Genomic DNA, 13,205 nt, shown 5'->3' with positions numbered 1-13,205 from the left:
CCCTTAAAAATGGTTAAAATGGTAAATTTTATGTTGTATATATTTTACTATGATTTTTTTTGAGTCAGGAAGTGGAGGAGAACCAGCCAATGAGATGGAGAGGCAGCAGCCAGGGAGGTAGGACAAAATCTAGAAGTGTGTGGAGCCCTTGAAGCAATTGAGAAAGGGACAATTACCACAGTTTCCAATGCTACTGAAATGGTGGAGAAGATGAGGGCTGAGAATTGACCACTGGGTTCAGCAACGTGGAGGTGAAGGGGTCTTTGATAAGAACAGTTCCAGTGGCACAGTGGGGACTAATGACTTAACCCAGACTGAAACAGATTAAAGAGAGAATATGAGCTCCTCAGCTCTGTCCTCACTCTGTCCTCACTCTGAAGTGGAGACAGAGTATAAACTAACCTTTAGGAAAGTTTTGCTGTGGAGACTAAAATCCAGAGAAGTGAGGAAAAGTAGGACCATAGGTCTAGAGCAAGCTTTTGGTAATAAGCCTGTTTGTCACTGGGAAGTAAATGTCAGTTGAACCAGATGTGACTTTTGTCAGGTAAAAACCTAATTTCCATAATAAAAGCCTGAGTGGTACACACTAGAAAGCAAGCAAAATACTGAAATTGTAACTCTTATAGTAAGAACTAATCCTTCCAATTAATCACAAGATTCAAGCCCTTCCCAAAGAATGGGGTCCATTTCCACATTCCATAGATAAACAGATAGGTGAAAAATTTGGAAATGACCAGGGAAATCACAAATATGAGAAGTTTTGATACACCAAGTAGGAATAGAATGGGCTCAGAGAAGTGAAAGGAAAGAGAAAGAAGAGAAAAATAAGGAAATATTTAATAATTCTTTCCATGTGACTGTAGGGCTTTTTCACAGAGAATTTGTGAATATTCTTCATTATATACTCAGAGGAATAATAAAAAAAAGTTAATAAAATAACATAAACAACAGGATTGGCCTTGGGAAAGGCAAAATAGAATATTACATACGAGGTCTGTTAATTAAGTTTGCGAACTTGTTGCAACGATGTTGCTAAACTTTTTTGATATCAAAGGGATTATTCATTATGAATTTGCACCAACTGGACAAACAGTTAACCAAGTTTACTATTTGGAAGTGCTGAAAAGGCTGCGTGAAAAAGTTAGACGACCTGAACTTTTCGCCAACAATTCATGGCTCTTGCATCACGACAATGCTCCAGCTCACATGGCACTGTCTATGACGGAGTTTTTAGTCAGTGAACAAATACCTGTGTTGGAACAACCTCCCTAATCACCTGATCTGGCCCCCAATGACTTCTTTCTTTACCTGAAGGTAAAGGAAATATTGAAAGGAAGACATTTTGATGACATTCAGGACATCAAGGGTAATACGACGACAGCTCTGATGGCCATTCCAGAAAAAGAGTTCCAAAATTGCTTTGAAGGATGGACTAGGTGCTAGCCCAAGGGGAGTACTTTTGAAGGTGACCATAGTGATACTCAGCAATGGGGTATGTAGCACTTTTTCTAGGATGAGTTCGCAAACTTAACAGCATAAAACTTGAAACATTGGAATGGGTTTCTGGTTACAAAACCTCTTTGCTGTTGCTTGCAAAATCAGGCAAGTTCTATCTAATATTGTTCTAGAATGTCTGCCCAATACAATAAGAAATTAAACAAAAAGAGAGAGGTATGACTATTGGCAGGCAGAAGAAAGAATTTTTCTTATTTGCAGACATTAAGATTGCACACCTAGTTAAGGCAAGAGAATCAATAGGGGAACTATTAGAATTAATAAGCACATTCCAAAAAGTGACTGGATGCAGGGTAATTATCAAGAAATCAATAGGTTAGGTAATAAACCTCTAGAAATATAATGAAAATGCAATAGCACAGCCTAAAAATTACCTTAGAAGTAACCTATAATAAGAAATGTTTGGAAGATATAGATAGATATAGATATAGGTGTAATGATTATAGATGGTATAGAGATAGAGATAGAATTGATTCTTTTATTAAGAGAAATAAAAAAAGACTTGGCTACCATGTTCCTGTTTGGGCTCCCTTAATCTTGTAATGATGTCCATTCTTCCCAAATGAGGAGTAATGCAATCCCAATCATGATCTCAAGAAGGTTGATTTTAATTTGACAATATATTTCTAAAGTTCATCTGGAAGAACAAACAAGCAAAAAATAACCAAGAAAGCTTTTAAAGAGAAATGAGACTGAGCTTGCTCTGCTAGATATAGATTTATAAATTTCAAATAATTGAAATAATAAGACATCAGTAAAAGATTTATAGAAACAGCGCTAAAACAGAAGAAATCATACAAAAACAAAACTCTGGTATGCATAAGTATTTACCATATGATTGGGTAGGTATTACAAATCAGTTGGAAAAGGATGGATTTTTCCATAAAAAATGTAGAATGGTAATTGACAGCTATGTAAGAAAATCATATTAAACTATCACTATGTCATGCACCAAAATAAACTGTAATAGGTTTAAAAATTAAACATAAATAGTTAAACTACATAAAAGCTAGAATGGGTATCTGATTTTTGAGTGAAGTAAGTTTTCTTAAGTTTAAACGTATTTTTCAAAATGACAGAGAAAAAGATAAACACAACATAAAAGGTAAATCAACAAACTGAGTAAAATATTCACAACAAATACGTTAGACTAAAATTAATACCCATAATATATAATGAGTTCTTTAAAATTAGTAAGATAACCCTAAGACATGATACCAAAATGGCCAAAGGACAATCTAAAATGAAGAAATGCAAATGGCTAGAAAATAACCTCATTTATAATTGAAAATAATCAAATTGAATAACAAGTGTGATAGAGAGTAATAATAATGGCCCCCAATGAATCGCACCTCTCTGGGTTCATACCCCATTGCAATGTGACTTCCATACTCATGCAATCTATTTCCCTACCCCTTAAAGCTGGGATAGCCTTGTGACCTGCTTTGACTAATAAAATGTGGTAGAAATTACTTTGTGCTAGTTCTGGAGCTTAGGCCATATGGAGCCTTGCATTTTCCAATCTTGCCATTGCATTGGAACCCTGAGACTGTGGAGAAACGGAGTCTAACATGTATTTTAGGATGAGAGACCATGATGAGGAGAAAAAAGTGATTCAGCCAACAACTAGAAGTAACTTCCAGACCTTTGAGTGAGCCCATCTGAGCCCCTTGGCCCCAGTTGAGCTGTCCAAGGACTGCAGATACATGAATAATCCAAGATCCAGAGAAGAACCAGATTCAAAAGTTCACTTCTGCACAGTATTTATGAAGGGAGGAAGGAGAAGATGCTTAGAAAATATTTGTATCTATAACCACCAGAAATATGTCTGGTATTTTTGGATTGAAATCTCACTCTTGAGTGAGGAATGTCCCTGGCCAAAGGGACATGCCTGGCAGGTAGTAGGTATTCAATAGACGTGTGTTTGTTAAAAGCACAATACATCTTTCAACTTAATCCCTGCATGCATACCTGAGAAAATAACCCCTACTTTAGTCTTGGTATTCCCCAAACATTCTTCAGATTTAGGCTCAAGCAACATTGACCACATTATGTTATAGGCAATGTGCTAGATGTTTCAATATGTTTATCTCATTTAGTCCTCATACAAAACCCATGAGATGGGCACATATTACTTGGTAGATGAGAAAATTAGAAGTAAGAGAAGTTGAATCTTTTGCCTGAAGTCACACAGCTAGAAAATGTATAGCCAAAATCCCAACTGGAAGGTCAGGGAGTGGGCATTTGTTTATTTGTTTGTTTGTGTGTGTTTGTTTGCTTAAAAGCCTCAAATTCTTTGGCATTCCTCCTATCAAGAGGGGGCTGTTCTAAGACTCCTTGCCTTGAATCTAGTCAGGCTTGTAACTGCTTGGACCACAAAAGAAAGGTGGAAATGATGCTATGTGGGTTCCGAGGCTGCATCATAAAAGGCCATGCCACTTGCCCTGGTTCTCTTGGAGCACTCACATCATCCAGAGTCTCCCTCTTGGGACTTCCCCTCTCAAAAACCCAGCCACCAGACTCTGACAAGCCCAAGCCACATGGAGAGGCCATGTATAGGTTCTCTGGTCAGCAGTCCTTCTGAGCCCAGTCATTGAGTCATCTCAGCCCGGGCCCCAGACATGTGCAGGAAGAAGCCTCCAGATGATTCCAACCCCCAGCCATTCAAGTCATCCCAAACCATCTGAGGACCCACACATTGTGGATCAGTGACAAGCTATCCCCACTGTGCCTTGTCTGAATTCCTAACCCCCAAAAGCTCTGAAGATAATAAAATGGTTGCTATTTATGCCACCAATTTGGGATGGTTTGTTAAGCAGCGATACTGACTATGACAGGGACCTTTCCCCAAACTTTAAATATTCAGTGCACTTGTGATGACATATGATCCCATAAAGTCCTACAGGCTTTTTGAGACTTCATGAGTGCCACACAGATCCCTCAAAGTTATAGGGGAGCAGGAAGCAAGGACTCTGGCCCAAACTCTGATCTGAGCTTTGTTTCTAAAACTCTGGCCTCAAGGATTTCTCATGTCTTCCTGTTAGATCTTTCCAGTATCTTTTTCTACCTGATACCTTGTCTTGGTCACACACAGCACCCTTTGCCCCTCTGACCCTACCTAGCCTCTCTGACTCTTCAGCACTGAGAGTTCTATGTGCATTCTTCACAGTTCTCCCTCTGGTTCCTAAAATCAGGAAAAAAAGTTCTAGTTTCTCTTGCTCTCAATCTGAAGACCTGATCACTAACTAAACCTATTTCAGTTGAAGTCAATATTTTCCACAGATATTCAAGACTACTCGGCCTAGAGGCCTGCCTCCCATTCTCTCAACTTGAAGCATGAGGCCAGGAAGGCATCCATCCTCCTCTCTGCTAGGGTCCTCTCCCCCAGAGAGAACATAAGTGCCAGATGAAGGGTCTGTCCAGACAGGAAAAGCAGAGCATCCTTAAAAATCATTCAGGTTTAGTCAGAATTCAATTTATTAAGCTCTCACCTTAAATACATATTGTCATTTTAAAAATGAAGCATGTATGGTATTGCATTAGAATTTCAATCAGATAAAAACAATTAACTGACCATAGCAAACACAATTTGAGATAATTATTCTAACACCTTCCCAAAATAAAAGCAGGGATTTTGAGGCTCTTTCTGTTTTAGAGATTTTGATTAGGAACATCACTTCCCAGAACAGAGAACAGCTGGGGCTGAGCCAGGAGGACCTAAGTTTCACATTGGGAGTCTGTGGTTTCTTATCTAAACAGGCTCTAACCTACACCCTGACAGAGCAGGCACGTATTCTGCGGATCTAGAGTGGAGAGGAAACAAATTTCTCATCCCTAGACACAAAGACTGAATACACTGTAGCTAATGTCTGAAATTCTATTCAAGGTTTATTCCTTTGGCCTGAGGCTTTGTTTCCCCTTAAAATGCAAATATCTTATGAGTTACTTACATTTAGTGATAGTTCCAGGTCTTGCTAACTACCTACCTAATAACAATTATCCCCCTTTTTTATCTGGTTACAGAACTCCAATTTGGGGGTCAGGGGTTGTAGCAATGTGCCCAGATTCCATTTCACAGGGGTAGTTATATGACTCAGCTCTGGCTTCTGAGATTAAGTGGAAATTATTGAAAGAGGCTGCTTGGAAAGCTTCTTAATAAGGGCAGACTTCTAAAAACAGTGGCCTTTGTCCATTTGCATTCTTCCTTCACAAAAAAAATGGACACAATTCATGGAGGAACAGCAGCCATCTTGCAAACCCAAGAACAAGAGCTAATATTACGAATGGCATAGCAGCAAGATAAAAGAAGCCTAATTTGTTGATGGCCTCACAGAGCCACTGTACTGGCACCTCAGTCAGTGTGGGGACAGAGCCAGGAGAGCAGTTTCCAGGCTCTCGGCCTCACGTGGAAAGGTGCTGGCTCAGGTAGTAAATGGCCATCAACTGTGATTGGATGGCCATCAGCTGTGGCTAGCTGGCCGTCAGCTGTAACCAGTGAGCCATTGGGCACTAATATAACTGCCATGGCTACACTAGCAGCAAATGGGGGCTATCAAGAAGAGGGTGGCTGAGCTAGCAAGCTCGGATTGCAGTTAGCATGGCGGATTGCAGCTAGCAAGTGAGGTTGGTTGGCAGAGAAGTAGACGGCAGGTTGCGGATCGTGTAGCTCCTGCTTCCTGTGTCTCCAACCCAGGCGCCAGTGAGACTAAAGTGGTATGATTCCCCTACCTATGGCTCCGTGGGTGTTCCTTTTTGGCCTCACCATGTCCTGTGTGGGGAGCGGGACCAGAGACCCTGCATGACACCCTGCATGGCAATCAGCCTATCCCTTCCCAGATTGGGGGCACCCTATTGGGTTAAGGCTCTAGAGATAGGTTTCTGTCTCTAACAGATGCAGTGTTACAAAGGTTTGGGAAATCATCCAGGGAATGAGTTTTAAAACAAGCAAGAAGGCACAGAGAAGTCATGGGCTTTAAGAACTGTACGGAAAAAAAGGTGTCCCTGAAGGAGAAAACAAAACTGGAAGTGGAATGTATAGGGCTATGAAGATCAGCTTATCATGAACAACTTATTTAGGCTTCACCCTGCATCTAAACTAAATAAATGGAGAAATAATTCCATGACCTTCTGTGAGAGAAAAGGAAATAGTTCTCTACAGTATCTTTATGAAACAATAATTTGAATGCTCAACATGCTAATGCTTAAGGATAATGTTTCTGGGACAAATCCAGGTGAATCACAATTCTAGTGAAAAGGCTTTCATGAACAACATAGAAAGCCCAAGGTTTGCCTGAATGATGGCTCCACAGGAACTGGTGAGGGGGTATGAGGTCACTGATTAAAAAGAATGTTGAATTGCTGTTTTTGTTCTCGTGAAATGCAGTTGTTATTAGCTGAACATCAGCAGTGCTTAACTTGGTACAAACATTACCTAGGACCACTTGAATTTTTTACCAGGAGCTTTGTTATTTAAGAGCTGAAAGGTCAAATTATTCTAGAGAGAAAAACATGGTCCAATTTTAACCATTAATCTAAAATATTCATGCAAGCCTTGATTTTTTTTCATGATTTCATGCATGAAATCAAAGACAGGCCAAGGTTCAAAATGGAGGACAGATTCCTTTAACTTGGAGTTACCTGTACTATCTATCAACTGTCTTTTAGGAAAATATTGCCTTAAGTTGTAGGTATGTTTTGTGAAACCACACCAACAGATCAGTAAGTGGGAATCAAGTACGTTACACAAGAAAGAATTTGCCCATTCTATATAGAACTGGGATAGAGCAGTTGTGGGGACAGAGCCAGGAGGGCAGTTTCCAGGCTCTCACCCTCACGTGGAAAGGTGCTGGCTCAGGTAGTAAGTGGCCATCAACTGTGATTGGAGGCCATCAGCTGTGGCTAGTTGGCCGTCAGCTGCAACCAGTGAGCCATTGGCCACTAATATAACTGCCGTGGCTACGCTAGCAGAAAATGGGGGCTAGCAAGAAGATGGTGGCTGAGCTAGCAAGAGCAGATTGTGGTTAGCACGGTGGATTGCAGCCAGCTAGTGAGGTTGGTTGGCAGAGAGAAGTGGACGGCAGTTTGCGGATAGTGTGGCTCCTGCTTCCTGTGTCTCCAACCCAGCTGCCAGCAAGAACATAATGGTATGACTCCCCTACCTATGGCTCCGTGGGTGTTCCTTTTTGGCCTCACCATGTTCTGTGTTCTTATGTGGGGAGCAGGAGCTGAGACCCCGCATGTCTCCCGGCATGACAGCAGGGCTTCTCAAACTTTAATGTGCACTACGAATCACTTCTAGGGCTCTTGTTAAAATGCAGGCTCTGATTCAGTAAGTCTAGAGTAAGGCCTGAGATTCTGCATTTCTGACAAGTTCCCAGGTGGTGATTATGCTGGTGCTGGTCCATAGACCACACTTCAGATAGTCAGGGAGTAGAGCATGGGCTAACCTGGCTGCCCATCAGTATCATTTAGGGATCTTGTTCAAAAACAAAAACAAACAAAAAAACCCCACAAAGTCTTGGGCCACATCCTAGCTGTACAGACTCAGAATCTCCGGGAATGAGGTGCAGGAGTTTGTATTATTAACTGTCTCCCCGGGTGATTCCTATTCAGCCGTAAGCTGCACCTGGTCTGCAATGAGTCGAGCAGCATGGCTCAAAGAGTAGCTGTGCACCCCCTAAATCACAATCGCCTGAGGAGCTTGACGATTGTGTAGATACTGCTCTGCAGATACCTCTCTTCTGCTGCCTGGGAAGGATGCAGAGGGTGGAGGCAGTAGAAAAAAATAAGGAGATGGTATAAAAATGGAGATTGACGTCACTTCAACTCCCACCTGGCAGAAGTAGAGAGGGCCAATTCTCCTGGAAGTGACAGCATGGAACGTGCCTCCTGCTGCCTGACCACCTGCACCTCCTTCCTCCTTTTCCTCTCTCTGGCAACTGCAGCAGCCAAGGTGGCCCCTTAGGGGCTGATGTGGGGGGGGCGGGGAGCTGGTTAGAGAAGAGGGAGAAGAATAAAGAGAAAGAAATGGGGGGATGGCTAGAAAATAAGGTGAAGGTGTAAGATTTATAAACAACCTTAGGCTTCTGTTCATATTGCAATTTAATCCAGTGCAAATAAATAAATACCTATTTCAATATCTGTGCTTGCTGAAATGATAACAATGTATTATTTAGTTAAAAGAGTGTGTTACAATTGCATAAAATTGTGTCTCTGTATGAAAAAGGGTCCAGAAGATTGTGAACTGGATTAATCTCCAAGGGATGGAATTTAAGGTACTGTTTTCCTTACTTCAGTATGCTAATCTGTACTGTTTGAACATTTTACACTAAGTATGGATTATTTTTTATAATGAGAAATAAATAATAAAGGCATTTTCATTTGGGGAACAAAAACAAGGGTCACTGCGCTGAAGTACTGTAAGGGACAGAGTGAGGAGAAGCGTATGAGGCCCTCTCTTCTGGAAGCTCATATAATCAGTAGTCAGATACTCAGCGAGGTGACCCTACACAGATGTCAGGGCCGGACTCGCCTGCAGGGGGTGCTATTTGATCCCAAAGTCCAAGGTGAATTCCAAATGTGTGTTGAGTGCAGATCTGGAGAGGAGTTTAGTAAAGGATGGAAACTTATCAAGGTTAATTAGTATGAATAAAGTAGCTCTGGAGGGAAAGGTATGGGTCAGAGGGACTGTCGTGCGGGGCGGCCTGTGGGTTCTCTGCTCCCGCTCCCCACACAAGAATGCAGGATATGGTGCGGCCAAAAAGGAACACCCATGGATCCATAGATGGGGGAGTCATACCACTATATTCTCGCTGGTGGCATCCGCCTCTCTGCAATCCGCTCTTGCTAGCCCAGCCACCATCTTCTTGCTAGCCCCATTCTTTCTCTCTTCTCCCTCTGCTAGCGTAGCCATGGCAGTTATATTAGTGGCCAATGGCTCACTGGTTACAGCTGACAGCCAACTAGCCACAGCTGATGGCCATGCAATCACAGTTGATGGCCATTTACTACCTGAGCCAGCACCTGTCTATGTGAGGGGAGAGCCTGGAAACTGCTTTTTGGGGTTCTGTCCCCACAGGGACCTAGAAAAAGCACCTCTAATGCTACAGAAAGTTAACATTCTTGCAGCTATAACGAGATGAGCCAAGAACTCAGCTGGAGATTAAGCAAGTAAACCTGAGGCCTCATCAAAGATGGAACCACTCCTGGTTGCCCTGGGACCTACTCCTCATGGTACTAATACTCGTATTGTAATAAATCATCGCGTGCAAATGATTAAATAGCAACTCAGTGTAGAACAATGATCTCAGTAGAAGTTTTGGGAGGCTTTGTACACCGGCCATAAGATGAGCTCCTGAGGGTAAGAATCTGGGTTAAACAGGGTCTGCTTACTTGGAAATTTCTTGGGTACTTCATACCTGTGGTATCTCCCACTGAATAGCTGTAGTCATAGAAAGTAATAAACTAAATGGGGGTATCCATAATGCCTCAGTCTCCTGCTTAAAGCATGGGGAGAAAAAAAACAAGCAGCCTGAAGGGAGGAGAGAAGGTCAACAAATTAAATCACCCCTAAATTTCAAAGCTGGATCAGCAAAACTCCCTGAAACTCCACGTTTCTGAACTCATACTTTTTTGCCATCCATAACCTAAAGAAATTTTTCTTTTTTTTAAATTAAAATTTGGTGACAATGGTTAGTAAAATTACATAGGTTTCAAGTGTACAATTCTGTAATACATCATCTATAGAGAGAGAAATTTTTCTCTTTTAATTCCTATATCTATTGCTTTCTATTAGCTCAAGCTTCAGCAGGCAGCACTCATTCATTAAATGATGAATATGAACCTAAGTACAGAAACAAACGCTTAAACAATTATGAGGCACCTTTTTAACACTGATGAATGAAGCGGAAAAAAAGAGAAGAGATTCCATTTTGGGGCTGCAGGATACACTTCTGCCTTGGACATCTCAGGCACCTTCAGCAAAGACTTGAGAGGAAAAGCCTGACTTCGTCACCACACTTTTACTGAGTTGGTTCCTAGCCACTGTGCTATCTGCTGAGCTCAAGAAAACAGAAGAGAAATGTTTCTGGGAGATGGGAATGGAATGAGGAAAGTGAGAGGAGGGGGGAGGGGCATCGACATGGAGACAACTGATTATAATAGAGTGTCTTGACAAGTGGGCCCTGTGGCCAGCTCTGGGTCATATCCTGCCTTCTGGTATTTTCACTGCTTTCACCTGGATATGCAGCAGGTAGGGGGTTGCAAGGGCAGTTCCCATGCCTAAGGCTAATTTTACTGCTAGAATAAGGTAGGATTTACTAGGTTCGCTGAAGTGACTTTGAAAATATCTGAAAGAATCAATAGCTGAAATCAAAAAGTATCTCAAGGGGGGAAATGAGTGATCAAAAATAGGAGACGACATGGTTTTTAGGAGTTTCAATCTCTTTGCTAAAGTACTTCTGTTAATTAATTTTATCCCTGAGTTCATTGAACTGTCTTTCTGAGTTTTCTTGAGTTTCTTCATGACAGCTATTTTTGAATTCTCTGTGTTAAGCAAAATAAGTCAGATGAAGAAAGGCAAATACCATGTGATTTCACTCATAAGTGGAATATAAAAAAAAAAAAAAGCAAACTCATAGAGGTGGGCCGTTACCAGAGGAAAGGGAGGTGGAGGGAAGGTGAAATGGGTAAAGAGGGTCAATTGCATGGTGATATATGGAACCTAGACTTTTCGGTGATGAGCATGATGTAGTATGTACTGATGTCGAACTATAATATTGCACACCTGAAACTTATATAAAGTTACCTCAAAAAAAATAGGAGACGAGAAATAGCCACTGACTTGTTTGCCACCAATGCTAATTACACATCAGTGCTTTTATAGATTGAAAGAATGCTGCATTTAGGAAGCTTTGACTGGTACTGATTATTTCCGTGTCTCTTAGGGTCTCAGATCTAGAGCACCTGAACACTTCCCCTGAGGAGGCTGCTCGTTCAGCTCTAACTCTCCAGGCAACATCAACCTAGAATATTCCTACAGACAGAAATGTTTCTGGATCAAGATTCTAATCTCCCTCTTTTGCAGACTCAGATCTCTAAGCAGATGCATAAGGAAGTTCTCCAGTTGGCCATGATCTGCCTGCAGTCCAGAGTTCTACCAGATGCTCTCCAAAATGAGGTACATATAATATATAACGAGGTACATATACATGTTTGTGGAAAATTCTGGGTCTTAAACCCAACCTCCATTTGCTCAATTATTGTTCATTAATCATGGCTGAAGAGTCTAACATCAAGAGACACTTAGATTCTGGTTACTCAATGTGTGATTCCTGGACCCGCAGCAGCAGAATTTGGGGGTTTGTTGGAAATGCAGACTCTCAGACCCCAAACCAGACCTATAGAATCAGAATCTGCATTTTAACATGACCCCCAAGTGATCTGTGTGGGTTTCCAAGTTTAAGAAGCACTGCTCGAGATTCTCTCTCTTAAGGAGTTCATTTTCACCAGATTCTATTCTTAATAGGAAACAGGTAAAGAAAGAAAAAGCTCAATAGGGCTACAAATACTAACCCCAAAAATGTGAAGTTTTTAATGAATATTGAAAACAAGCCAGCAAACAGTGGTTTATAAAAGCTAATATTCCCTGGACTGAGGTCAAAAGCCAGGTGCTATAAGGACAGTGGCTCTAAATATGAAGATGGGTATTTCAACAGGACCAACCACTGAACACTGTACCCTTCCTCTTCATGCTTTGTCTTTCACTAAAATGCCACATGGCTCTTTTGGCAGAATTAACTCCCAGATTTGCAGTGGGAATTAGACAAGAACATCTTCTCCTTCTCTTCCTTTGAGATGCAAAGATAGGGGCTAGAGGAGGCAACTGGGAGCGATTCTGAGCCCAAGAGTAAGCAAAACAGAAACTGGAAAGGAGGTGCCAAGATACAAAGGCCAGAGGAAACACCAGGGCACAAAATAGCAAGAGAGGGAAAGAGAGTGCTACGTTGCCAGGTACCTGCAACTGGAGGGGCAAGAGGCGGTTGGGACTTGATAAGGAACTAAGGGTGAGAGTAAGGAATTGTCTCAGGGTGGGGTGGGTGGGTGGTCACTCTAGATTAAAGCCACTATTTTGAATTTTATTATCCAGCTCCTGACAGCTGGGCCCAAACAACCAGGGGAAAGATCAGATAGATTCAACCAATTCCTTTAAGCCTGTAGGTGTCAACCAATAGATTTGTCTCCCTTTTTCAAGGAGGTTGACTTTGTGCACTCTTTAAAGACCAAACCATCTTCCAGACCCACAACAAGGATGTCCTCTAAAGCCCCTCAAATTCATATCAACAGACACCTGCTCCATCTAGCCCAAGGCCAGATTTGTGCACGTGACATTCTGAAGGGATAAGAGAGAAGACCTCTATAAGTAGATAAAGGGGCTAAAAAAGATGGATGACTCTGAGTTCTTGAGAAATTGATAAGGCCACTGATAGACTGAGAACAAGAGAGATAATGGATTTTTTACTAAAGGTAGAATTTTAAAATAAATATTGTAATTTATTTTAGATCTAATCTCAGATTTCTCTTTTGTACTTTCTAGTCTTTTCTTGTTAGGCTATTTATAACTTTTCCCAGAAAATTATCATACATCCTTTTGTTTCAAATGCCTTGAATTCCAAGAGAACAGAATTGGCAAG

General features: G+C 41.4%; 1 long non-coding RNA gene across 1 annotated transcript in view; it reads left to right on the top strand.

Moving 5' to 3' along the window:
- Positions 1-11,692, top strand: part of LOC141569636 (uncharacterized) — a 257,425-nt gene extending 245,733 nt beyond the window's left edge. Inside the window, exon 3 of the long non-coding RNA XR_012493349.1 lies at positions 11,600-11,692. This is a non-coding gene — a long non-coding RNA (uncharacterized LOC141569636). The remainder of the gene's footprint in view (positions 1-11,599) is intronic.
- Positions 11,693-13,205: the final 1,513 nt, after the last annotated feature.

This window comes from Rhinolophus sinicus, chromosome X, assembly GCF_036562045.2.
Source record: "Rhinolophus sinicus isolate RSC01 chromosome X, ASM3656204v1, whole genome shotgun sequence".
Lineage (NCBI taxonomy): Eukaryota > Metazoa > Chordata > Mammalia > Chiroptera > Rhinolophidae > Rhinolophus > Rhinolophus sinicus.
This window is presented reverse-complemented; position numbering and strand designations above follow the sequence as displayed.